At 36.1% G+C, this 25,432-nt stretch overlaps 1 long non-coding RNA gene across 1 annotated transcript in view; it reads left to right on the plus strand.

Moving 5' to 3' along the window:
• LOC121472150 overlaps nt 1–25,432 on the plus strand; it is a 121,194-nt gene that overhangs the window by 56,676 nt on the left and 39,086 nt on the right. The window contains exon 2 of the long non-coding RNA XR_005982783.1: nt 6,225–6,371. This is a non-coding gene — a long non-coding RNA (uncharacterized LOC121472150). The remainder of the gene's footprint in view (nt 1–6,224; nt 6,372–25,432) is intronic.

A 25,432-nucleotide genomic window follows, 5' to 3' on the forward strand; every position in this document is an offset into this window, starting at 1 on the left:
CTAAAGCATTATGAATGCAGTCCTTTCAAAGAAATCCAGCTTAGTTTCAACTTGAGATGCTACCATGTTCTGCTAGACAGAAGCTGCCATCCCATAGTTCAGTTTTTCTTTTATCATATTACTAAGGAATTCTCAAAGTCTTGTGAGTTATTTCAGAGATGTTTGAAATGATATTCTTTGTTATCCTAGGAACTTGTTTGATAGAAACTGTTGTGTATTCTAACGAAAGATACTAGGTCCAGAGTGGATAAACCCTTTTAGCAAGCAGTAACTTACAGCAAAAGCAACATTTTCTCCTCTTATCTCAGATGCTGGTTTTAATACTCAGAATGGTCAATACTCACAGTCTTAGCCTAGAGCTAAATTTGATAAAAACGAGTTTCTTTTTTTAATGTTCCTTTTTTTTATTGACATATGCTTTTCCTAGAGTTAAATGCACAGATCTTAAGCATATGTAAAATTTAATGAGTTCTGGGCAACCTGGGTGGCTCAGCGGTTTAGCGCCGCCTTCAGTCCAGGACGTGATCCTGGAGTTCCGGGATCCAGTCCCATGTCAGGCTCCCTGCATGGAGCCTGCTTCTCCCTCTGCCTATGTCTCTGCCTCTCTCTCTCTCTCTCTGTCTCTCATGAATAAATAAATAAAATCTAAAAAAAAATTTAATGAGTTCTGATTAATGTTCATTCATGTTTAACCATCATTACAACCAAGATATGGATTACTCCCATCACCCCAGCAACTTCCTTAATTTCTGCTTCTATTCTCTTGACTTCTTATAGGCAAACATTGATCTTTTTGTCACTATATATTAGTTTTGCCTGTTCTAGAATATCATATAAATAAAGTCATGTATGTGTATTTTCTATATCTTTTTTCACCTACCATAATATTTTTGAGGTTTGTCCTTATTATTAGATGTATCAGTAGTTCTCTGAGCTTGTGTATCTGTAAGTTAATTATTTCACAAAAGTGGGAAATTTCAGCCATTTGTTTTGAATTTTTTTTTTTTTTCCATCTCATTCTCTCTTTTCTCCATTTGGGACTCTGATTCTGTGCTTAGACTGTTTAATATTTCCATTTATGTCACTGAAGTTTTGCTCACTTTTCCCAATTCTTGTTTCCTTTTTTCCTCAGAATAGATTTCTATTGATATTTCTTCAAGTTCACTAATTTTTATTCTCTAATCTGATTTTACATTCATTCAGTAAAATTCTTGTTTCTGGTGTTCTAATTTTCAGTTCTGGAATTTTCATTTGGCTTTTTTTCATGGTTTCTATTTCTCCTTTGAGATTATTATGATTTAGCTTGTACTTTAAGTCCTTAAACATATTATCATAACTTCTCTAGAGTATTACTATGCTAATTTTAATACGTGAGCTACCTCAGGGACTGTTTCTATTAATGAGGTTTTGTGGGGTTTTTTTCCTCTTGATTATGGGTCACCTTAACCCATTGTTTTAATTGTATGTTAATTTTTTATTATATACACAGTAACTTTTTTTTTTGTAATTCTTTATAGAGACTCTAAACTCTATGATCTTCCTTTTATGAGTGTTGGTTGTTTCGTCTCGTAGGTCAGTTACTGGTTTGTCACCTTGACCTTAGGTATGCTTGGTCTTATGCCTTGTTATAAACACATCTCTGGTGTTATAAACCCAAATCAACTGACCAAATTTAAACATCTAATTGGTTTTATTTAAGAATTCATGTGTTGGGGAGCATCCCGTCTGGCAAATACAGGGGAGTTCCAAGAAGTTGTACAAAATGAAAGGCTTTTATAGGCAAAAACAAGGCAGGACAAGCAACTTATTAGGAAAAGAAAAGAAAGGTTCTTTATGGGCAAGGTCCCTTAGGAGGAAAAGCAGGGGATCTTAATATGCAGATTACCTCACAAGTGCTGGTCAGAAAATCCCTGACTGGTTTAAAATTACATTTCTAGGAGAAGCTGAAAGCAAATTTAGGTGGTATTAAGGCTTGGTGGGCTTAACATAAGTGACTCCATTTTGAACCTGTTGTTTCTTTTTAATACTGGAAAGCCTTAATGTCTCTTAAGCCCTTCTAATTTTGTAAGACTCAACTCTAAACTTTTATCTTTTCACTTGAATCTTCTCTACCTTACATCAAATGTGGACTGGAAGTGTCCCCAGGGAAAATGGAAAGGTGGACCTCATCCAATGAATGTGGTTTTGTTGCTTTAAAGAATCTAATCCTGGGCAGCCAGGGTGGCTCAGCGGTTTAGTGCTGCCTTCAGCCCAGGGCCTGATCCTGGAGATCCAGGATCGAGTCCCATGTTGGGCTCCCCGCATCGAGCCTACTTCTCCCTCTGCTTGTGTCTCTGCCTCACTCTCTTTCTCTGTGTCTCATGAATAAGTAAATAAAATCTTTAAAAAAAAATAAATAAAGGATCTGATCCTCTACAGTTTTTGCCTTCTTATGGTTGCTCTCTGGTACCTTCAATAGGTAGTTGTTTTCTTTTTTTTGTTGTTTGCTTAATATGTTTTGTTAAGAGATATATGATTGTTATCTTTCAGGGGCTTGGTTAAAATAAAGTACTTCTCCATTATATATATATATATGTTCAATAAATATATAAACATAAATATATGTATGTTCAATAAATATATTGATAAATGAATAAATAAATGGAATAAACATATGTAAATATTTGAAATGGAAATTTGAAACTGAGATTTTCGTGAAACTTCCATCTTTACAAAGGTCTTTAAATAGTGATTTTCCTACCAAATTTTGTTGTAAGATACTAGTATTTGGGTTGAGTCATTTTAATACTAATAAAACGTTTACATTGAGAAAAATATATAATCTTATACAATTGAAAGGCAAAGGGAGGCTCTAGGTCACTGCTTCTAGCAGCTGGAAGGTCAGAGGCAGGTTAACAGGGAAGGGGAAGATTAAATCCTGAAGTCATCTGCTCTAATTTCTCTTAAGCCATAACTGAGGACTGGAAAAATATGAATGCACTAATGCATTCCAGAAGAGTGGGTGACAGTGGTTTTATGTCACTTTCTGTTACAGAGGTTAAATTTTAATGTACAATGAAACTCCATTTTGCCAAGTAAGAGAACCTGGACCAATTTATACAGAAAATTCTAGTAAAATAACATAACAGGCTCAAGTTCATAAATGGTCAGCTTTTTCTTTTTGAAATAAAGGTAGCTGAAATAAAGAAAAGAAATTTTAGGACAAGGTCTGGACCTTTCTGCTTATCCATAAAAGGAATGAATTTAATTGTTTTGCATTCTTAAATTTTCCTATAACATTAACTAATAAACCTACTTATTCCTTCTTTGTTCCATTACAATCATATTTATATGCATATTTCAGGCTAAGGGTAGTGCTAGGCCTTGGTTACATATAGATATAAAGACACAGTCCCTCCCCACAAGACCTCACTGGAAACTATAATGTACTCTATAATGTGTAAATATTGACATATAAACCAGAAGAATCCTTGGGAAGAGTATTTAAGTTTGCTCGAAAAGAAATAGGGAATGTGACTCATAAATTAGAACTTGAAAACAAATTCAAAGATTTTTTAATAAATTAGATGGCGAAGTTATAGATGTAAACAGGAAATGGAGAGAACAGTAGAAGAAAAGCATACAGCTATTGTCTCAGAAGAAAAAATGATGATAAGGCAAATGTAAACATGAATCAACCTGCTGCAATTAAGGTCCTTCGGTGATTGTTATTGTCTACTGCAATGTATGTCTTTGGGCAATTGTGTATCATTTTATGGTAGTGCTATTTAGCTCTTCCTTGTTACCAATGGCCTAAAGACTAGTATTAACCAACTTATGCTATGCAGCTATGCTTGAGGGTACAGCTACAAATGTAAAGAATTTGGTCTGTGAACAGGTTTTATTTGGCCAGCACAATCATTTAAACAATTTTTTTTTTTTTTGAGTCTGAATGTGCTTACCAGTTTGCAACGACTTCCACACGTCTTTAATTCTCTATATATGGTACTTCAGACACAGGTTTTCTTGCTGATCCCTACAGGTATTTTAGTGTGCAATCCTTACTCCAGAGACTGGTTTTATCATCATTTGAAAAATCCTTCCAACATAAGACGCAGTATGAATAAACAATTGGATTGAAGTTGATTTTAGAAGTTGTGCTGTTTTGTGTTATTATGTTTGAGTCTGAGAAAATTCTGTTACTTTGGACAGTATAATAAACAGTGTTGGTTTTTATGGATGAATTATTGGACATTAGTCCAATTATCCAGCCAGAAGGGTTTAAATTACAAGGGCCTAGAAATTAGCTTGGACACATGCCTCAGCAGTGACTTTAGGAATGCAGTTACTGAAGCTGACAAAATAATTGTTGTATTGCACAGTATCATGCTTGAAGGAGGGAAAAATAGTGAAAATAAAACAACAATAGCACAACAGAGTTATTTCAAGGGAAGTGTTATCCTCGATAGAGGCAGAACACAAAATCCTCTGAGATCTGAGTGAGGGAGATCTTGGAACAGAATCTCCAGAGGGGCAGTGGTTGTTATTCCAATCGGCCCCAGTGCTTTTCCCAGAATTGTACCATTCCCTTAATTTCTGTCATTTTGTATCTTGCCCTGATTACCTAGCTCAGCTCCAAGGGCCGTGCTTCTCTCCCTAGAAAACTCTAGCTCCTATTTAGATGGAACTCCTTTGTGTTTTCTACTTCAGCACACCAGAGACACAAAGGAGTATTAGCAAGTAACTCTCCTACATACTAAGAAAGATCAATATGTATATAAAATTTAAACAAGGAAGACTTGTTTAAAATTGTTCAGCATATTCCTGATTCTCCAATAGCTATACTGTTGCCTCCTCTCCTCACCTATACCTTTATCAGACACCTGTCTCTGCCCTCCTAGGGCATCTTCTGAGGACCAACCACTTTGCTGTAGTGACTCTCAAGAGCTTTTCTAATGATCCATCTGCTTGGGATCTAGATTACTATAAAAGACTTCCTTTTAAATCAGTAAGTCTAGGGACGCCTGGGTGGCTCAGTAGTTGAGCGTCTGCCTTTGGCTCAGGTCGTGATCCCAGGGTCTGGGGATCGAGTTTCTCATCTAGCTCCCTGCAGGGAGTCTTCTCCCTCTATGTTTGTGTCTCTGCCTTTCTCTGTGTGCCTTTCATGAATAAATAAATAAAATCTTAAAAAAAATAGTAAGTCTATTTCCTTATAATTTTGGGAACATTTGCTCTGTTTGGACATATGAGAGACAGTCTTCTTTTTCAGTGGATTTGCAGCCCTATTGATAATTGAAATTTCCATCTGTTAATGATGAAGGCTTAGATGCTTAGCTGCACCTACTTTTGAAGCTTTCTAAGATTTATTCATAGAATAGGAGAGGGATAGGTTTTTACTTATTTTAGTCTTGTGGCTCCTAATCATACAGTATAACAAGTATTCATGGAATAGTAGAAGTCTCAGCCTTTGCCCAAGGTACCATTTTATCAGTATCTGGCACAGTTGCCATATTGTGTTGTCATTATTGTAGTCCAGTTGATAGTGCTTGATGAGCCAATACAATAGTGCTCATATGCTAGCACAAAGATCTGGGGTTAGTTGGTCCTATGAAATTACCACCAAAGCAATGGAGGGGAAGGATTTCACCTAAACCATTACTGAAGCTGTTAGCACCTGATGGACTCTCTTGTTCCTCCAGAGGCTGCTGGTGACTCCCAAGCATTGATATGTTAATGACATGTGTGGGTTATAGCTACTGTGTGTATTCAGGGAAAAACTAATAGCTAAATTAATTGTTATTCTGAAAAGTGATGAACAGTATTTGTTAGTATCCTTATTTACCACAATGTCCCATTATCAGTATGGCCAATAAAATACATAAAATGTGTTTCTGATGAGACTTATTTTTAGTAAATATAACATGAATTTTATATTCAAATAAATATTGTATTCACTGAAAAAGTAAAGAATTCTGATGTTGCTGCCTTTAATTAAAATGTTTTAAAATCTGCTTTGTAGAAATTGCCTTTAGAGGTTTTAGCAAATTCTTTTGCATATTCTCAATAGTGACAATTTTTTAAATTATTTCTGGGTGACTTTGATTTTTGGAAATAGCCAAGAGTTATTTGGTGTGGACTCTGGTAAATAAAGTGGCTGATCATGCTAGGTATTATAATTTTGCAAAGGGAAATAAAGTTGAATGTCATGATAATAATGAGGTTTTTGTTTTGTTTTGTACATCAAGCTGGCTGCCTCAGATCTTCCTCTTCTCATCTATGCAGCAGAAGAAATTATGTTGCGTGAATATCAGCATGATATTGGTAAATGCCTCTATAGCCTCTGACAATGTTTTCCAACCAAAAGGTTTTAACTTGAAACTTTCTCATAAAAAGTGAGTAAAACCTCTTTTCTCTCCAAGTTGCTTTACTGAAACTGCTACCATGAGACATGTTGTGAAAGGAAGGACAACTTTCATTTTTTTGCTCACTTTTGTATTTCCCATACTTCATATTCTACATGGCACATAGTAGTGCATTCAACAAGTATTTGTCAAATGAACAAAATGTAAACATGTTGACTTTTCTTTCCAATAAACATTGGCTCTATGATTGGTGAAAGATGTGTTAACAAGATAACTTTTACCTAATTATAATTATAAATTGTAAGTGACTAAGTTTATACTATTAAATATAGATTATTTTTGTTTATATTAATATATTTTAAAAGATAATAAAAGTTATTTCATAATGATCACCTAAGCTTATTTAGATTTTGTTATGATCTGACAATATTGGGCAAATATTCATAGAAATTATGATGGTTTCTTGTTTTTCTATTGAGTAAGCAGAAGGATCCTGCTAAAAAGTCAGTCAGAGCTGGTCATTCTTTACCCAAAATCTTCTACTGGCTCCACATATACTAAGATGGTCTCCTTTCAAGGGATGTTGGACTGGGTAATTCCCATTGCTCAGAATCCACTTTTGCAGATATCTGCATGGTCAAATTGTTTGTCTATAAGTTTGAGCTATAAATTATAAGCTTCTGGAAGGTAATTTTTCTAATTGTCTCATTGATCTTAGGAGTTTTTCAGAAAAAATTAGGTTCAATTTGAAGTAACATTATCTGAAATAAAATTAAGGTAGATGAAAAAGCAAAAACTCAGAAATGGTATTAATAGGCAGATAATTCTATTTGAAGTCATCAGAGGTAGATTGAAAAGCCTGTCTTCACTTTGCAGGATTTCATGTCTTTTCAAGGGAAGGAGAGTAGAGGTGGAAATATGATTTTTTTTAAAGATTTATTTATTTATTTATTTATTTATTTATTTATTTATTTATTTATGATAGACACAGAGAGAGACAGAGAGGCGCAGAGACACAGGAGGAGGGAGAAGCAGGCTCCATGCTGGGAGCCCAACTCATGGACTCGATCCTGGGACTCCAGGATCATGCCCTGGGCCAAAGGCAGGCGCCAAACCAAAGACAGGAGCCACCCAGGGATCCCCTCTTTTCTTTTTTCTAAAGATTTTACTTACTTGAGAGAGTGCATGAGAGAGAGCACGAGAGGTGGGGAGAGCCAGAGAGAGAGGGAGAAGCAGGCTCTCCACTGAGTGGAAAACCTGATGCAGGGCTCGATCCCAGGACCCCAGGATCATGACCCAAGCTGAAGGCAGATGCCTAACGGACTGAGCTGCCCAGGTGCCCCAGAAAAATGATTTTCTAATTTACTTAGTTTGGGTTAGTTAGTGAATGTGTTGATTTTTACCTATGTTAATATTATGAAGTGACATATTAATGGTCCTTCAAATTTATTGTCACTTCTCTTTATTTTCTTATCAATTAGGTATGTATTTTATTTCATATTCCTATAGCCACATTTGATTAATAAAATATCTTCTAAGAGCAATGCTTTGGTGTTCTTTTAAGGCTGGTATACTTAGCCCAGAAGTAAATAAAAGAACATTGCCATTTTAGGAGATACAGCTGAGAAATGAGAAATACAGAGATGTTTGCCAAAGGACAAATATTTGGTAGAAAGAATACTTCTTATTTTCTCATTGAGTCTGAGAGTATAGGAAAATGGAGAAAATTTGTGGAGATCTTGTAGAGAAAATATCTAGTTGACTTTTAATAGAATATAATCTTGGAAGTGAAAATACTGATATATACCCGTAAGTGTAAATTTTATTTCACAGAGATATGATCTTAGTTAAGTGGAGTATTATTAGAGTTTTATAAACTCTTTCGTTATCACTTCATTTCCATCAAGTTATGAGAACAGTTTCTGTTATAATGTTCCAGGTCTTATTTTTTTTTTAATAAATGTGTCTATTTGGATTATCTATGGGAAATCATCCCAAGAGGGGATGTACTGCATTATAGTTTTATAAGGGAAGATTTAGTGCTAGAAATTAGAAGAGAAGCTGTGTCACTGCACTTTAATTTTTGACCAGAAAGATCATTTTCAGTAACTTTGTTTTGAGAGTTAAACTGTATTTTGTATTTTTAGGTAGACTGGGGATTTGTTGCTAGTGTTTTACCAGGAGGGAGAATCGTAGAGGATTAGTAAGGTCAGAGGAGTTTTATTTCTTAATTCATTGCATAGAATCCATAGGGCTGAGATAAAGGGTGGTTTGCAAATGCACTTTGGAAGAGAATAGTCATTTATTAGGCTTTTTTTGATATGAAAATTTTTTATTTGTTGTAACAGCATTATTGCCACAAATCAGATAGGAAATATCACAGTAAAGCTTTCTTTGTTATAGTCTTTAGAATATTACTCTTCTATATTAAGCTTATTCTAAAACTGTGATTTCAGAGTCCCAAGTATTCCAATACCTGGTTATTTAGTTCTTCCTGAGGTAGATAAAATGTTAGGATCAGATTTGTATCAGCTTCCATATTATTAGTTTTCCTCTCACTTTCTTCTTTGACTTTGGAAAAACAGCTGCAAAGGTTGGTTTGAGACCTTTTATGACTTCTCTCACTCACAGATTCAACTATTTTAGTGTTGACCTTTGTCCCTTCTCTCAGGGATAGAGATAACTTGATACCACTAGTCACGGAGAAGGAAATTGAACATCAAGGATCAAGAGAAGTAAACTAGAGAGAAGCAATATCAGTGAATTTTAAGGCAAAAAAGAATAGAAATACCCTCTGGGTATTTTCACATAGAATCAGGTTTAGAAGCAGATAAAAATGTTTTATTGTTTTAGTTTTTTCCTCGAGAAGCATAAAAAGAGCTGAAGAGATGGAAAGCCATAAAGTCTTACTTGAAAAAGAACTCTGATAATCTTGTTAGGCTGAATTTAGATTGTTACCAAATGTCTTTTTTTCTTTTTACCTCTTTTACTTGTAAATACATTTCTAAGTTCTTTCTGAATTTTGAGCATCTGTGTTTCACCTGAAATGCTTCTCCAGATAACTTAACAGATTGCCTGATTCTTTTATTGCCAACATATTAATCTTTCTTCCACACACCCCCTCAAACATATATGCCAATAATTAAGGTTTATTCACATAAAGGAACATGCTTATAAAGTCATCATCATGTGTGTTGCCACAGATTTATTTTAATTACGACATTTATCACTATCTAGTACGTTCTTGTTTGTTAATTGTGTCCTCCCATTAGATGGTAATTTTTATGAGAAGGAATATTCATTTTATTAACCTAGAGAGTGTTGAGTACACAGCAGATGTTAAATGTTGGTTGAATAAATGGATAAACGAATCACCCAAGGCAGATACCTTCCACAGTGAAATACTACCCTATTTTGACTTTGCAGAAAATACTAACCGTTGTTGGGAAATCCACACCTGAGTGTCCACCTGTCTACTTAACTCTTCCACTTGACTGTCTGTGACAGGACTCTCATATTTACCATGTCCGTGATATACCTCCTAATTTCTCAAACCAAATCTGTTTGAAGTCAAATCCATATTTTAATCATTTCAAGTAAATGGCTACTTGATTTCTTTTTTTCCTTCCCTTTATGTGGAAAATCTAGCAGTAAGTTCAGATAGCTATCCCTTAAAAAAATGCTTTTAAAAAATGTTTTTTTCAAATATGTCTACTTTTTTTCACCTTTCTATTTTTCGCTTGGACCAGCTATCATTGTCTCTCATGTGGACGTCTGCAATTGCCTCCAAATCAATTGTTTCTCTGTTTCCATTCTTGCCCTCTATCATCTGTTCTCCACACAGCAGCAAAAGTGCTATTTAAAAAATCCTAAACCACTTGAGAATGCCTTCCCTCTACCATTAGAATACAATCTGAACTCTTTATTGTGGTTTTAAGGGCTTCTAGAAGTTCTGCCCCTTTCCCACCTGACCTTGTTCTGCAATTCTCACTAACCTCCAGCCACAATGATGTTCTTCCTTTTCAATAACTAGGCCGTGGTCACACCTGAACTTGGGGCCCGTTGAACTTGCTGTACCATCTGTGCAAGTTTTCTCCCAATCTTTTTTTAAAGATTTTATTTATTTACTCATGAAAGACAGAGAGAGAGAGAGGTAGAGACACAGGCAGAGGGAGAAGCAGGCTCCATGCAGGGAGCCTGATGTGGGACTCGATCCCAGGACCCCAAGATCACGCCCTGAGCTGAAGGCAGATGTTCAACCCTGAGCCACCCAGACGTCCCAGTTTTCTCCCAATCTTGTCATTTCTAGTTCATTTTGTCATTCTGATATCAACTCTAATCTACAAAACTGGCCCCCAGTCATGCTCCATCACATTCCCTAATTTATTTTCTTTCTAGAACTTAAACTACACAAAGTGACTGTGAACTTTCCTTCTGGAACAGAAACTTCATGAGAGCAGAGAACAAGGACCTTGTCTTTCTTCTTCCAAATGATATCCCAGGGCCTAGAACAGTGCCTGACGTATGGTGTGCAGGTGCTCGGTAAAGGACAATGAGTGAATATGCAGATGAACATGTAGAGATATAGCTTCATAAAAGTTAAAAAGATAGCTGAAATATCCTTACCTCTCTTCTTAGTCATAGAAAAGTTTCAGACTTGCAAAAACTACCAAGTGACACAGAGATAATATAGGAAGCAAAAGGCAAATAATTTTGTGAGCTTCAAGCTTCTGAGGAGAAAGGGAGAGGTGGGGAAAAGCCCATGTGTTCAAGTGACTAGGGAAGAAGCAAGTGCCAGTGTGAGTGGCTCTGTTACTAGTATGAACGTGCAAGGGTCCACATTATTATGCCTTCCTGCCAGCTGTCATTTGTCTGAGACATTAGGGGGGCAATGTCTGGAAACACTGGAAAAGGGTACTGTCTGTAAATCTTACATAAGCAGCAATCAGTGCTTTTTCTTTAAAAAACATGAAAAGTTTCAATTAAGTTTTCAAAAGAAAGGTTATCTTTGAGATGTAAATAATACGTTAACACCGTACTCATCTCTAAAAAGCGAAGTAACTTGGAATGTGCTGAGCTAGTAGTAAATTGATATCCAGCCTGTAGTTGCCAGAGGATTTTTGTCTTGTTTCCTCGCACAGGAGAGAAAATGCAAAGGAGCCCTCGTCAGTGAATTGCCTGCCGGGGCACTGCCCTATCTATTTCGGGCAAGGAGAGATGGAGAGGGCTGACTGGTTTACTCTATCAGTAGCTTCTTGCTGAGGGAGCTCAGTTTCAAAATCCTAGAAACCATATGTGTCGGTTTAATCAGAGTTTGGCCCTGAGGAGAATTAAAATGAGAGGAAATTCCACAATTAGAAGGTGTGGAAGTGGGAAAGCCAACGAAATCAAGCCCTTAGAGAGGCAGTGTGGGTTGACGAGATTACATTCTTTGGGTGTATAATAGGCCAAGGTTTTAATTTCCAGATTCTTTCACTTAAGAGCTTCTGTGTCTGAATTCTAGTGGAATGGAGGCCTGTCCAGGCTTTTCTTCCCTCCATTATAAGGGCCTCACCTTTGTAGTTCTTACCTACAACTGAAAAAGGGGAGACTCCCAAGTTTGCAAGAGGTCTGAATAGAGGTTTGTACCAAAGGCCTAGACAAAAAGCCTAGCTTTAAAATGGGCTTTGTTCTCCTTCTTTCCCAGGATTTATTTCCTATTCTATCGGGTTGGCTTTTCTTTTTTTTTCTAAAAAAAAGTCTGAATAACGAAGAGAAGAAAGTTTCATGGAGGATCGTAGGAGCCACTGTTTGTATTTATTTGGGATCCCTGGGGGGAACCTCTGCTAAAATAATGTGGTCACAGGTTATGGATTGTGCATTGGTAATTAACATCGACATGAAGCTGTGCATGGGGAAGTGGCCCAATCAGATAGGACGGGACTGGGACAAAAGCTGGTGGCATTCCCAGTACTGATGGCTAGATTGAAACTGAGTTTAGAAGTTTTGAGGGATAAATGGATGCCTAGTCTTAAACCCAGTACTAACATAGAATTGTTTTATTTTTAATTTTTTGAGGAATGTTCATATTGTTTTCCATACACCAGTTTACATTCTCATCAGGTATGGAGGTACTCTCTTTTTTCCACATGCTTGACAATACTTTTTATCTGTTGCCTTTTTGATAAAAGCAACTCTGACAGGTGTGAGGTGATATCACATTGTGGTTTTGATTTGCATTTCTCTGGTGGTAAGTGATGTTGAGCATCTTTTCATGTGTCTGTTGGTCATTTGTATGTTTTCTTTAGAGAAATGTCTATTTGGATCTTTTGCTTATTTGTTTTAATGAGGTCATTTGTTTTTCTGTTGCTGAGTTGTTTGAGTTCCTTATATATCTTGATATTAAACCCTTATCAGATATGTGGTTTGCAAATATTTTCTCCCATTCCATAGGTTGCTTTTTCACTCTATCGATTGTTTCTTTTGCTGAATAGAAACACTTGGTTTGGTGTAATCCTACTTGTCTGTTTTTGCTTTTGTTGCCTGTGGTTTTGGTGTCATATCCAAAAATTCATTGCCATGACCAATGTCAAGAAGCTTTTTCTCTATTTTCTTCTAGTAGTTTTATGGCTTAAGGTTTTCTTCTAGTAAACCTTATGGCTTACATTTAAGGGTTTTTTTGCTTTGTTTTGTTTTTACATTTAAGTTTTTAATCCATTTTGAGTTGATTTTTGTATACGTATAAGGGTCCACTTTCATTCTTCTGCATGTGGTTATCCAGTTTTCCCAACAGTGACTGAAGGGATCATCCTTTCCCTATTGTTTGCTCTTGGCACCCTTATCAAAGTTTGGTGACTGTAAATTGTTGAATTCATTTTTTATTTTCTTAGTCTGTTCTTTTGGTCTATATGTCTGTTTTTATGTCAGTACCATATTATTTTGATCCCACTTCTGAATATATATTCAAAAGAAATGAAAACAGGATCTTGAAGTGGTATCTGTACTCCCATGTTCATTGCAGCGTTATTCACAATAGCCAAGATATGGAAACAACCTAAATGTCCATCAACAAATAAATGGATAAAGAAGATGGCATATGTCTATATAAATACACACCACGTGTTAGCTTTTGGAAAACTAGCTTTTGTTAATAGTGAATTGTTGTGATCATTTCACAATATATATATACATTAAAACATCAAGTTGTATACCTTCAACATATATAATTTTCATCTGTCAATTATACTTAAATAAAATTGGGGGATAAACCAATTAAAAAAAAAAGAAACCCAGCATTAACCTTAGTGTGTAAGGAGTACACAATAAAAAAAAAAAAAAAAAAAAAAAAAAAAAACAGTACAAAGACAACCACTAACAATTAGTAGAGGTTTAGAAATGATTTTTTTTATGATTCACATGTACATTGGCTACCTCTACCTTCCTGAGGAACTTTATTCCAGTTCTCATTTCCTTTACTATTCCTTCCCTATCCTTCAAATATAGGAATAGCCCTTCACAAATGATTTTGAGTCTACAATCTGCTATGTACTAGGGAGAAAGTGATAAAATAATCTGTACTTCAAGGTATTTAAATAATCTAGGTAGGTAAATATACATGCACACAAATTTAATTTTATATGGTATCTTATGTATAATAATATAAATATGTTCAATGGGTACAGATAGCACTGATGCAAAACAAAATGCTTAAACCCATGTGAGGTGTGTGAGGTGTTAAGCATGAGATACTTAAATGCATTTAGCAATAGGGCTGTGGAAGTACTAAATAGCTGACTAATTACTGTATTATTTGGGGCATGATTCTTTTTTTTTTTTTTTTATCAGAGAGTAGAAAGGCTACTTTATTTAGTCTAGCTCTGTTTTATTTATTTCTGAGACATAGGCCTGTTAATAGAAAATTTGAAATCAACAATAATGTATTTATGTAACTCCAGTATAATTAATTAGAATATAAACTTTTAAATAAGAATGTAAATAACTTAAAACAGGTTCTTTTTAACACACACACACACACACACACACACACACACACACACACACACAAAATGATAGTCTCCTGGCTTTTTGCATGGTTTGTCAGGTTTAGGTCTTGTTTGTAATTAAATCTTTCTCGTTTTCTTTAAAATCTGGAATCTGAATGTGTTTTAGGAAAAAACGCACCAAGGTGCCTGGATGGCTCAGTTGATTGTATCTGACTCTCAGTTTCGGCTCAGGCCATGATCTCATGGTTGTGGGGGCTAGCCCCTCATGTGGCTCTGCACTCAACATGGAGTCTGCTTGAGATTCTCTCTCTTCCTCTACCTCTGGTCCTCCCCCCCACTTGCGCGTGCGCACACACACACACACACACACACACTCTCAAAATAAATAAATAAAATCTTAAAAAAAATTAAAAAATAGAAGAAAAGCACCAACGTATAATAAAACTCATTTTATAAATGGATTTAAACCAGGACTTGGCTTAGATTAGTTTGTTGAAGCTATGTGCCTATGAATTCTAACTTCTTTTCAGTACTTTGGCTGTTGCATAAGCAGGGATTTATCTGAGGCTGGTGCAATAAACTAAAATGGTTATTATATTATCTTAAATCAAAACTATGTGATAATCCATGTTGAAATTAAAGGAATTTGAAGTGAGTTCCTCTTTTACCTTTTATTCAGTAACAACTTTAGTTTAAATTATGTTATTCAAAGGCTACTGGAGCTTTCATAAATTATTCATTTGCAAAGATCTAGCTATTTCAAGCCACATCCCCTGAAACAGAATGGGTTGAGTAAGATGGTTTCATTTTGCCGAAGCATTCATAAATATCCTTTGCCTTACTTCCGAAACTAATTTGGATGTCTCTTAGCTTAAGGGACACTTATTTTCCACTATCAGGTTATCTCATCTACTAGTTCCCCTTTCTTGAACAACCTGAGGATGAGTTTTTCTCATTTTGATTAGCTTACTCAGTTCTAAACTGAGAGAAAATTAACAGTATCTCTGGAAATTTCAGCAATTCTTGAATCTTCCTATGTAAGCCAGCCTTTTCCTTAACATTTGTGATCTCATGTCTATCAGAAAAGCAAGAGCTGTTTTCTTTTTCGGTTTTCCAATATTTATAGATTTCAGTAGTAATATGCTTATTCACCAAGATACTGTTGTTCATGTATTTCTGTTATGGTTAGGATGAGAACACATTAGTTAGGAATACTTCTCTTTTTTTAAGGTTTTATTTTTAAGTAAACTCTGCACCCAACATGGGGCTCAAACTCACTGCTCCGAAATCAAGAGTCACATGCTCCTCTGAGCCAGAAAGGTGCCCCAAGAATATTTCTAAGCAAGGTGTTTTCTGGGTAGATTTCCATTAGTCTGAATCAACTCTCTCCATTATCAGATACAGATGCTCAGCTGGTAATCAATCATCTCTAATTATGCTTTGGAGAAACTTCATATGCAGAGATATTCAACTTGTCATAGCTACAATTTGTAAGTAATTCTAAAAAATTTATATTCTGTAATCTCTTTGAAAGTTTAACTCAGTGACTGAAAGATTGCTTCTCTTCCTGAACTCAAGTATTATTTACTAAAAATGGTGCTACTTAGTGCAATATTATCAAGCTTTGTTGGGTTTCAAGTTTTGGGTCATTTATCTGTTTCCTATTCTTCCCCTTCCATGCAGAAAGTCCCTTGATTGACCGTGTGGTGAGACTTGGAGACAGGTTGAGGTGGAGAATCAGGACATAGAATTGCATTTCTGAAAAAAATGGCTTGAAAGCAGCCTAATGGGAAGAGGTAGCAGATTCCAAAAGTCATGGGAATGGAAGTCAGAGAGCTTCAAGTAAGGCGGTCTGAATGAGTGATAAGTAAAAGCAACAAATGCAGATTGAGTAATTCTATAAGAAATTTAATCATGTTAAGAAGATCAAAGAATGGGTCAGAATGAGGATAGATTCTTGAAAGCTAGAGTAGATTTGAGCATGTTTACCTAGAAGAAGAGCCAGTGAAGATGGAGAGATTGACGATAGAAAAGAGCAGGAATAATTGTTAAAAATTCTTGGAGGAAGGTTTTAGGAGAAAATTCAGGAGCTCATGTGGAGGGGTTAGCAATAGCAGAGAAGCAGAATACCTCTTGAGAAACTAAAATGAGCTAAGAAAGAATTATAAATATACAGAATGTGATGGTTAATTTTATGTGTCAACTTGGATAGTCAATGATACATGATTGTTTGGTTAAACACCAGTCTAGGTTTTGCTATGCAGGTATTCTTTTAGATGTGATTTACATTTAAATTAGTGGATTCTGGGTAAAACATTATTTTCCATGAAGTGTGTGGGCCTCATCCAATCAGTTGCAGGCCCTAAGAGCAAAATCTGAGATTCTTGAGGAAAAAAGGAATTCTGCCTACAGATGGCTTTTGAACTTGGACTCCAACATTAACTCTTCCCCCAGCCTCCACCCTATTGAATTTTCCAGTCCCACAATTGTGTGAACCAATTACCTAAAATAAATGTTTTTTTCTCTATATATGTTGGTTTGCAATCTCAGAAGTCCCCTGGATGAAATTTGAAACTAGCTCCTGTGCACAGAGGGCAAGGAGAGACTTAAGAAAAAGACCACTCCAGATTGGCATTTTATTAAGCAAGGGGACTTAGATATGAGACTTGTCTCAGGAGGCCATAAAACAAGTAGATCTCACCCACCTGCTAGAATCTTAAGAATGTATACAGAAGGCTTATCAGGTTCAGTCATGTATTGAGTCCAGATGGTCTCAATAACACATTGCTCTCTCAAGGCTGCATTCTTGATATGGCTCCTAGTGCAGGAACACTGAGTGGAAAGTACATTCCCAGAATGAGAGGGGTAGATAAGGAGCCTCGGATTGCTCAGGTTCAGCTTGTGGGTCAACTGGCAATCATGTCCTCTCAATGACCTCCTCTAACAATGTATATACATCCTACATCCTGTAGGATATACATATATACATCCTGTTTCTCTGAAGAACCCTGACCAATACATAAATTATAAATAATTTTAATATATTTACATAAATATATAAATATATATATCCTGTAGGATATATATACACACATCCTGTTTCTCTGAGGAACCCTGACCAATACATAAATTCAGGATGAAATGGAAAGGTTTTGAAGATATTCAGGTTAGTAATGTCATTCTTTTGGGTATAATGAGAACTAAGATATGTAATGGAAGTGAGGAGGAGGCTTGAAAGTAGAGAAGTTTTCAAGTAATTTTTAGGTAGGTCCATGAAACTATGAAGTCTTCCAGAACAGGGAGTTTATTAATTTTGTATCATAAAATCACAGCATGATAGTTGGCATCATGAAAATACTCAACGAATGTTTGTTGTTTTGTCAAATAAGCCAAACGAAGAGTATGAAGGCCCCAGCTAAGATTAGATACTACAAACTCATAGTGAATAAATTGTCACAGCTTTGTAACTTTTTACAATAACATTGGTCTTCTGAAAGTTGGATCACAAAAAGTGAACCATGGGAATTAGCAGATGGAGACCTACTGAGGGTCATGAGATGAAAGACAACCAATGGGGCAGTAAATTAACTATGTACTATGAAAATAACACCATTAGACCCAGGCTGTGTAGAAAAGTAAGACAGATTGGGATGATTGATCTGAGAGAACTGGAAGGAGCCAAAGGAAGTAATGTCACTAAATGAAGATATGGAGGATGTTTAATGGGAGAAGTAGTATAGAGAGATGGGAAGAAAGGAAGTATTTGTCTATGAGCATCATAATTCTCAGGATCATGGCAGTAAGATAGTTCCAAGTGGCCCAAATAGGGGTGAAATAAAGCTTGGTATTATTAAAAGAAAATATGGTTATTTTGCTATTTATACATATTGTAAGTTCTGATATAATTTATACTTTTACTCTTGCTATTTATATATATATTTTTTAATTCCTTAGTATATAATTTAAGAAGATTTTGACAAATAGAAAATATAGTCAGGAATTGCATAGCATTACCTACTTTAATTTATGAAAAATTATCTACATTAGCAAGGTGCTGGGTCTTTCTAGACACCAGTCAGGGTGTTGAGTATTAAGAGCACTGAACTTGGAATTACATCTTGGAATAAGACCAGGTTTTCTATTTGCTAGATGGGTGGAACTTGGGTGATCCATGTAACCTCCTTAAGCTTTTATCTTACAAAAGATGAATGATCTGAGTTAGGATTATTGTAAAGATTTGATGAAAAACACAGGGGCCCTTTTCAACTGTGAAGTTTCAATTTGTGGTAATATTTAACAAATATTAATTAAACATGATACTTTCCTTGAGGAACATTTTCCTTGAAAAAGATACCTAAGGGTTCATTTTTAGTTTGATGATAGCATAATTAAATTAAAATACCATAATTATGTTTATGAATTTTATTATATTTAATAATTACAAATATTTGAGAGAACATTATGTATAGTTTAATCTAATGTAAACTAAAACCAAAATACAGATTTAAAAAGCCCCTGAATGTACCTTAAACGTTGTGATTTTCCTTGTATTCAGAGGGAAAATTCTTATGGTTCTCCTCCCTTAACAGCAGGGATGGAGTAGATTTATCTGTGTGTTTAATTTACTTCTTCTTCTTTTTTTTTTAAAGATTTATTTATTTATTTACTTTGGAGAGAGGAGGGGGTGGAGTGAGAGAGAGAAGCAAACTTCCTGCTGAGTGGGGAGCCCAACATGGGGCTCAATCCCATGATCCTGAGATCATGACCTGAGTCGAAACCAAGAGTTGGATGCTTAACCAACTGAGCCACCCAGGCACCCCTAATTTACTTACTTCAATAAAATAAAATCCTAGACATAGACAGGTAGCTATAAAGTGTATATACTCTGAATACAGCTAAAGTTAACCAAAAGGATTCATTTCATGTTAGACTTTAAGCCAGGAATTTAGAAAAAATAAATGCAGTATACAAGTGTAAAAAATAATACAATTTGTATATTTTTTTTTCATTAGGTGTAATTAGTTTTTTATAGTTCATTTTGTAAGTTCTGAGATGCAGGCTCTTAACAAAATTCCTAGGTGTATGTTAAATATCTATGTCTAATTGACAGATCTTAGCTTGAATGTTAAGCCCTTGTGTAATCAACACAATATTTAGTATAAAATATTTGAGCAGTCAACACCCATAACTTCTGCACCTGAGGTGATATTTAATGCCCTGTACAAGGTTCTTGCAGCCATTTCATAGGGCATTAGAATATAAGCAGGGCTACTGTAACTACACCTCGAAAGTGTGGAGGTTTAAGTGAGGTAGAATCTTAACTCCTCTCTCACACACCATAGAATAAAGTAAGCAGGCAGTCCAGGGCAGGTAGCACAACCTGATCAATGAGACCGTCCAAGTATGCTGGATGGTAGGACGGCTCTGCCATCATCATGTGACTTTTTTCTCTAGATCAAAGGCAGCTCCTTTAGTGTCCCATTTCCTAGCCATCTAGAGGAATGAAAGAGTAAATGAAAGGCAAACTCTCTTTTTGCAGATATAACTCAGAGGTTACTCCCTTCTCTTCCATTCTATAAGTCCCAGAACTTACATGATCATAGTGAAGTCCAAGAAAGGCTGGTGATCTCTTTTCTAGTTGGGAAAATGTATGCCCTGTCATTGGTGTCATCGTTTCCTCTTCTGTCTTCTATTACCAGGATGTAAACTGGAAGTGAGTTCTGATAGTCTGACTTCTATTATTTTCCATATTCCTAACAATAAACCCCTTGCCTGACCTACTAGAATAACCTAACTGGTCTACTTGCTTCCACTCTTACCTCAATAAGTCATTTCTCACATAGTACTCACTGAATTCTAAATATGTAAACCAAATCTCATCACTCTTCTTTTTAAGCCCTTGGTGGCCCTTGTTTATTTCCTTCATAGCACTTATTAATGTATATAACAATCCTATTTATTTGCTTATTGATTGTTCTGTTGTCTCCTCATTAGAAAATATTCCGTAGGATTTTTTTATTTACCTCTGATTCTTGGACACTGACACATAAAAGGAGTTTAACAAATGGTCTATTGAATGAGTGACTGAATGAAATGGTGAATTTCATAGGCTTCTTACAAATAAAAATTTGGTGCTCACAATGGGAAATTAGGTAAAAAGAGCCTTATACAGATTTACCTCTATTGGTTTCATTTCTGACTTGGGTTTACTGTATGTTACACCTGAGCCATGGATTTATCAACCTCAGATGGTGTTTGGAGTTTTAGCCATTCTCCTCTGTGGCAAATTGAATGGTGGGCCTCCAGAAGTTATGTTTGTCTTAATACCTGGATCCTGTGAATGCTACCTTATTTGAAAAAGGGACTTCGCAGATGTAATTAAGGATCTCGAGATGAGATCATCTTAGCTTAACTGAATAAGCCCTAAATCCAATGACTAATGTCCTGGTGAAACTAGAGAGAGATCTGAAAAACCGGAGAATGTGATGTGGAAAAAGAGGTAGAGATTGGAGTTATGCCATGCAGCCATAAGGCAAGGAACATCTGAGCCACTAGAAGCTGGAAAAGAGGCAAGGAAGGATTCTCTCCTGAAGACTTTGCAGTGATTGTGGCCACACAGTCAATTTGATTCAGACTTTTGTCCTTCAGAACTGTGAGAGATTTCTGTTGTTTCAAGTCACCTGAATGATTTTTTAGTATAACCCCCAAATTGCACGGAACATACTTACCACCAAAAAATTATTTACTTATCTGAAATCCTAATGTAACTGGGCATTCTGCATTTTTCTTTGCTAAATCTGGCAATTTTACTCTAATCCCAAGAATATGTGAAAATGAAGAATTGGCTGGGAATGATAGGGAGAGTCTGCCAAGTAAGAATTGGCATCAATTTTTTTTTAAGTCTATTAAGTAACTAAAAGAAAATGAAATTGGTATCATGGGAGTTTTAAATATGCTACAAGATCCTGAAATTTTGCCCAGAAAAGTAACTAAGCAAAATGCTTGGAAATATAAAAGATTTTTGGTGTTCTAAATCTAATCTGAAACTATCTCAGGAGTGGCTCATTTGTTTCTCGTGACTGTAAAAAGTAAGAACTAAATTCCATCTGATCCTGACTTAATTTTTTTTTTACATCTCTGGGGAATTAAGATTGAATTAAGGACTGCCTCTTATTTCTACTACCAAACGGTTTATTAGATACAACTTGAAAATAGATAGATTAAAGCACAGGAATTTTTAAAAATTAGACTGAAAATAGCATTCAGTGAAGCGCATGGAGAGGCGGTCTTCCCTGAGGGCCTGCAGGTATTTCTTAGCAATGAGTGAGGAACCTTTGTGAGCCCATTTTTTTTTCACATGCCTCAGAAACAACAATAAAACCACCCATAAGGCAAAATTCTGGTTTACTCTGTTTAAATTTTCCATTCCTAATGTTTATAATCACCTTCTTTTTCTCTCCCTTGTGAATTTTTAAGCACAAATATCATGAAAGCTATTAAGTAAGTAATTAAACCCCATTTCGGGATCAGTTGAATAGGCATATAAGGTGGGGACAGCAGTAGAGGGAGACAGAAAGAATAAAGAGAGCTCTGAAATCCCCCAAATCTCTGCTTTACTTAATGGACTAAGCAAATTAGATGGATTTCATGTCTCTTACAAATAAGAAGCAGGTACCCACGGTGGGCAAACCAGGTAAAAGGAACCCTATATAGAGATTTTCTTCTATTAGCTTTATTTCTGACTAGACTGTGCTGAATGATATACCTGAGCAAAAGATGGCCTCAGCTCCCTATTGCAATTGAAGAATTAAGACTCTTTAGGAAGGAAAGAGCAATAGAGGGAGAGAAGGAAAACTGAGAAAACACCAAATGGTAGATGATGCTAGGGCTGCAGGAGGTCCCAGAGTCTCTAGGGGACCCTGGTGGGAGGCTGTGGTGGCTTCTAGAGGCTTCAGCAGTAGCATATGGAGCTAAGGCAGAGGCCCCAGAGCTCTCAGAGTTAAGGCTGAGGGCAAGGAGTGGATCCCCATCACCAAACCGGGCTGCCTGGTCAAGGACGGGAAGATCAAGTCTGCTGAGGAGATTTATCTCTTCTTCCTGCCCATTAAGGAATTTGAGATCATTGACTTTTTCCTGGGGTGTCCCTCTAGGATGAGATTTTAAAGATTATGCCTGTGTAAAAGCAGACCTGTGCTGGCCAGTGGACTAGGATCAAGGCATTTGTCACCGTCAGGGATTTCAATGGCCATGTTGTTCTGAGTGTTAAGTGTTCCCAGGAGGTAGCCATTGCCATCTGTGATGCCAACATCTGGCTACAATCTCCATAATCCTGTGCAGCAATGCTACTTAGGGAAGCTGCTATGCTATGTTGGGGAACAAGATCAGCAAGTTCCATATGTTTGCTTTCAAGGAGACCCGCCTCTGTGGCTCTGTGCTGGTGCCCTGCACTCCTCCCTGCCAGAGGCACTGTTATCATCTAGGCAACTGTGCCTGAGATGGCCAGCATCAGTGATTGCTATTCCTTGGCCAGGGACTGTACTACCACCCTGTGTAACTTCACCAAGGTCACCTTTAATGCCATATCTGGCACCTACAGCATTCTCACCCCTGATCTCTGGAAAGATACATGTTCACCAAATCTCCCTATCAAGAGTTCATTGACTATGTCTAAAGACCCATACTAGTCCCTGTACAGAGAACCCAGGCAGTATCCATGGCCATCAAATAGTTTTCACACAAGAAAAAATAAAATGAATTAAGTCTCTCTCTTTTTTAAAGGAAAACTAGAAAAAGAAGAATAAACAAAACTCCAAGTTAGTAGAAAGAAGGAAATAATAAAGATAAAAGCAGAAATAAATGAAATAAAGAAAAAAAAGAGCAATTAAACAAAGAGCCAAATAAAATAAAATAAAATAAAATAAAATAAAATAAAATAAAGAGCCAGTTCTTTGAAAACCTAAATGAAAATTGACAAACCTCTAGCCTGGCTCATCAAGAAAAACGAGGGCTCAAAATCAGAAATCAAAGAGGAGATGTTATAATTAATACAATAAAATAGAAAGGATCATAATAAGTAACTACTATGAATAATTATATGCCAGCAGATTTGACAACCTAGAAGAAATGGGTAAATTCCTAGAAATGGGCAACTGTCTAATACTGAATCATGAAGAAATGCAAAATCTGAAAAGACCAATTATTAGTAAAAAAGATTGAATTAGTAGTTAAGAACTCCCTACAAACCAAAGTCCAGGGCCAGACTGCTTCAATGGTGAATTCTAGCAAACATTCAAAGAAGAATTAATACCAATCCATCTTAAACTCTTTCAAAAAGTAGCAGAGGGAATATTTACAAACTCATTTTACAAGGCCAGGTTTATCCCGATTCTAAAGCCAGACGAGGACCCCACAGTAGGTTAAGCATCATGATCTCAGGGTCCTGGGATCCAGCCCTGTGTTGGGCTCCCTACACATGAGGAAATCTGCTTCTCCCTCTGCCTCTGCCCTTCCCCATCCTCATGCTCTCTCACTTTCTCTTAAATAAATAAGTAAATAAATAATTACAAGAAATTATGAATGTTGGCAAGGATGTAGAGAAAAGGGAACACTTGTGCCCTGCTGGTAGTAATGTAAACTGGTGTGATGACTTTGGAAATCAGTATTAATATTCCTCAAAAAACTAAAAAATGAACTACTATATGATTCAGCATATTTATCTGAAGAAAAAAAATTACCTTGAAAATGTATCTGCACCCCCATGTTCATTGCAGCATTATTTACAATAGCCAAGATATGGAAACAATCTAAGTGTCCATCAACAGATAAATGGAGAAAAAAATATGGTATATATTTACAATGGAATATTAGTCAGCCATAAAGAAATGAAATATTGCCATTTGCAACAACATGTATGGACTATGAAGGCCTTATGCTAACTATAATTAATACTGTATTGTATACTTGAAAGTTGCTGAGAGAATAAATCTTAAAAGTTCCCATTAAAGAAAAAAAATTCTGTAACTATGTATGGTGACAGATGTTTAATTACATTTACTGCAGTGAACATTTCACAAAATATACAAATATTGAATTGTTATATTTTATACCTGAAACTAATATAATGTTGTATGTCAATCATACCTCAATTAGAAAAAAAGGGGGTGGACTAAGTGTGTGGAGGGTGGGGTGAGGCTGAGAAAAGAGGTGGAGAGGGTAGATGAAGAAGGTAGAGACTTTCCAAGAGGTTGTCTCAGGAGAAAAGCTGAGAGCTTGGTAATGATTTTCTACCAAAGACAGAGCAATAGGGAGCTATTGATCATTGGCAAAGGAAGTTTCTGGAGGGTTTGATGTTTATTCATTAACTTATTCTTCAATCATTTATTGACTACTCAGTATGTGTCAGGAATTGGTTGGATGTGGAGGTTCCTCCAGAGAAAAAGTGTTAAGCCCCTGATTTGAGAGAGTGGGCTGTATATAGGGAGGAGAAACATATGCTACAAAAATATAAGTACAATAACAACTCAGTGCTATCACAATGGAAATGTTTATAAGATGTGGTAAACAGACCAAGGAAAAGAACATGAAAGGGAGGGAAGAGGATGTGGGTATCAAAATCTTTACAGTGTTGGCACCCAGGTTAAACTTCTGTGTTTTATTAATCTGTTCTCTGAGGCTAGGCACATGTTTTGAAGGAGCTAGTGAAGATTCTTAGAATATTAAGTACAATAATCATATTTTTGAGCAACTACCCTTTATCAAGTGCGTCTTGTGTGCCAGGCACTAAATCCTCACAATAACCTTATGAAGTAGAGAGTCTTATTCTCATTTAACAGGTGAGAATATTTTAGGTCAGAGGGTTGGAAAAATCATCTAGGTTAGCACAGTGATGGAACCAAAAACAAACTTTTGATTGCCATATTTTCTATCTTGCCTCACTGCCTGCATATTAGAAAACACGTATATTAATAGTTGCTTTGCTCTGAAGCATGTCCTACCTAATGTGTTGATGATTTAATAGTTAACTTTCTAGTGTTTTAATGGAAAGAAGCCACTTTCCTTGATGTAAGCAAAAGTTGACAGTCTCTGGGGATCCCTGGGTGGCTCAGCGGT

This window comes from Vulpes lagopus, chromosome 11 (assembly GCF_018345385.1).
Source record: "Vulpes lagopus strain Blue_001 chromosome 11, ASM1834538v1, whole genome shotgun sequence".
NCBI lineage: Eukaryota > Metazoa > Chordata > Mammalia > Carnivora > Canidae > Vulpes > Vulpes lagopus.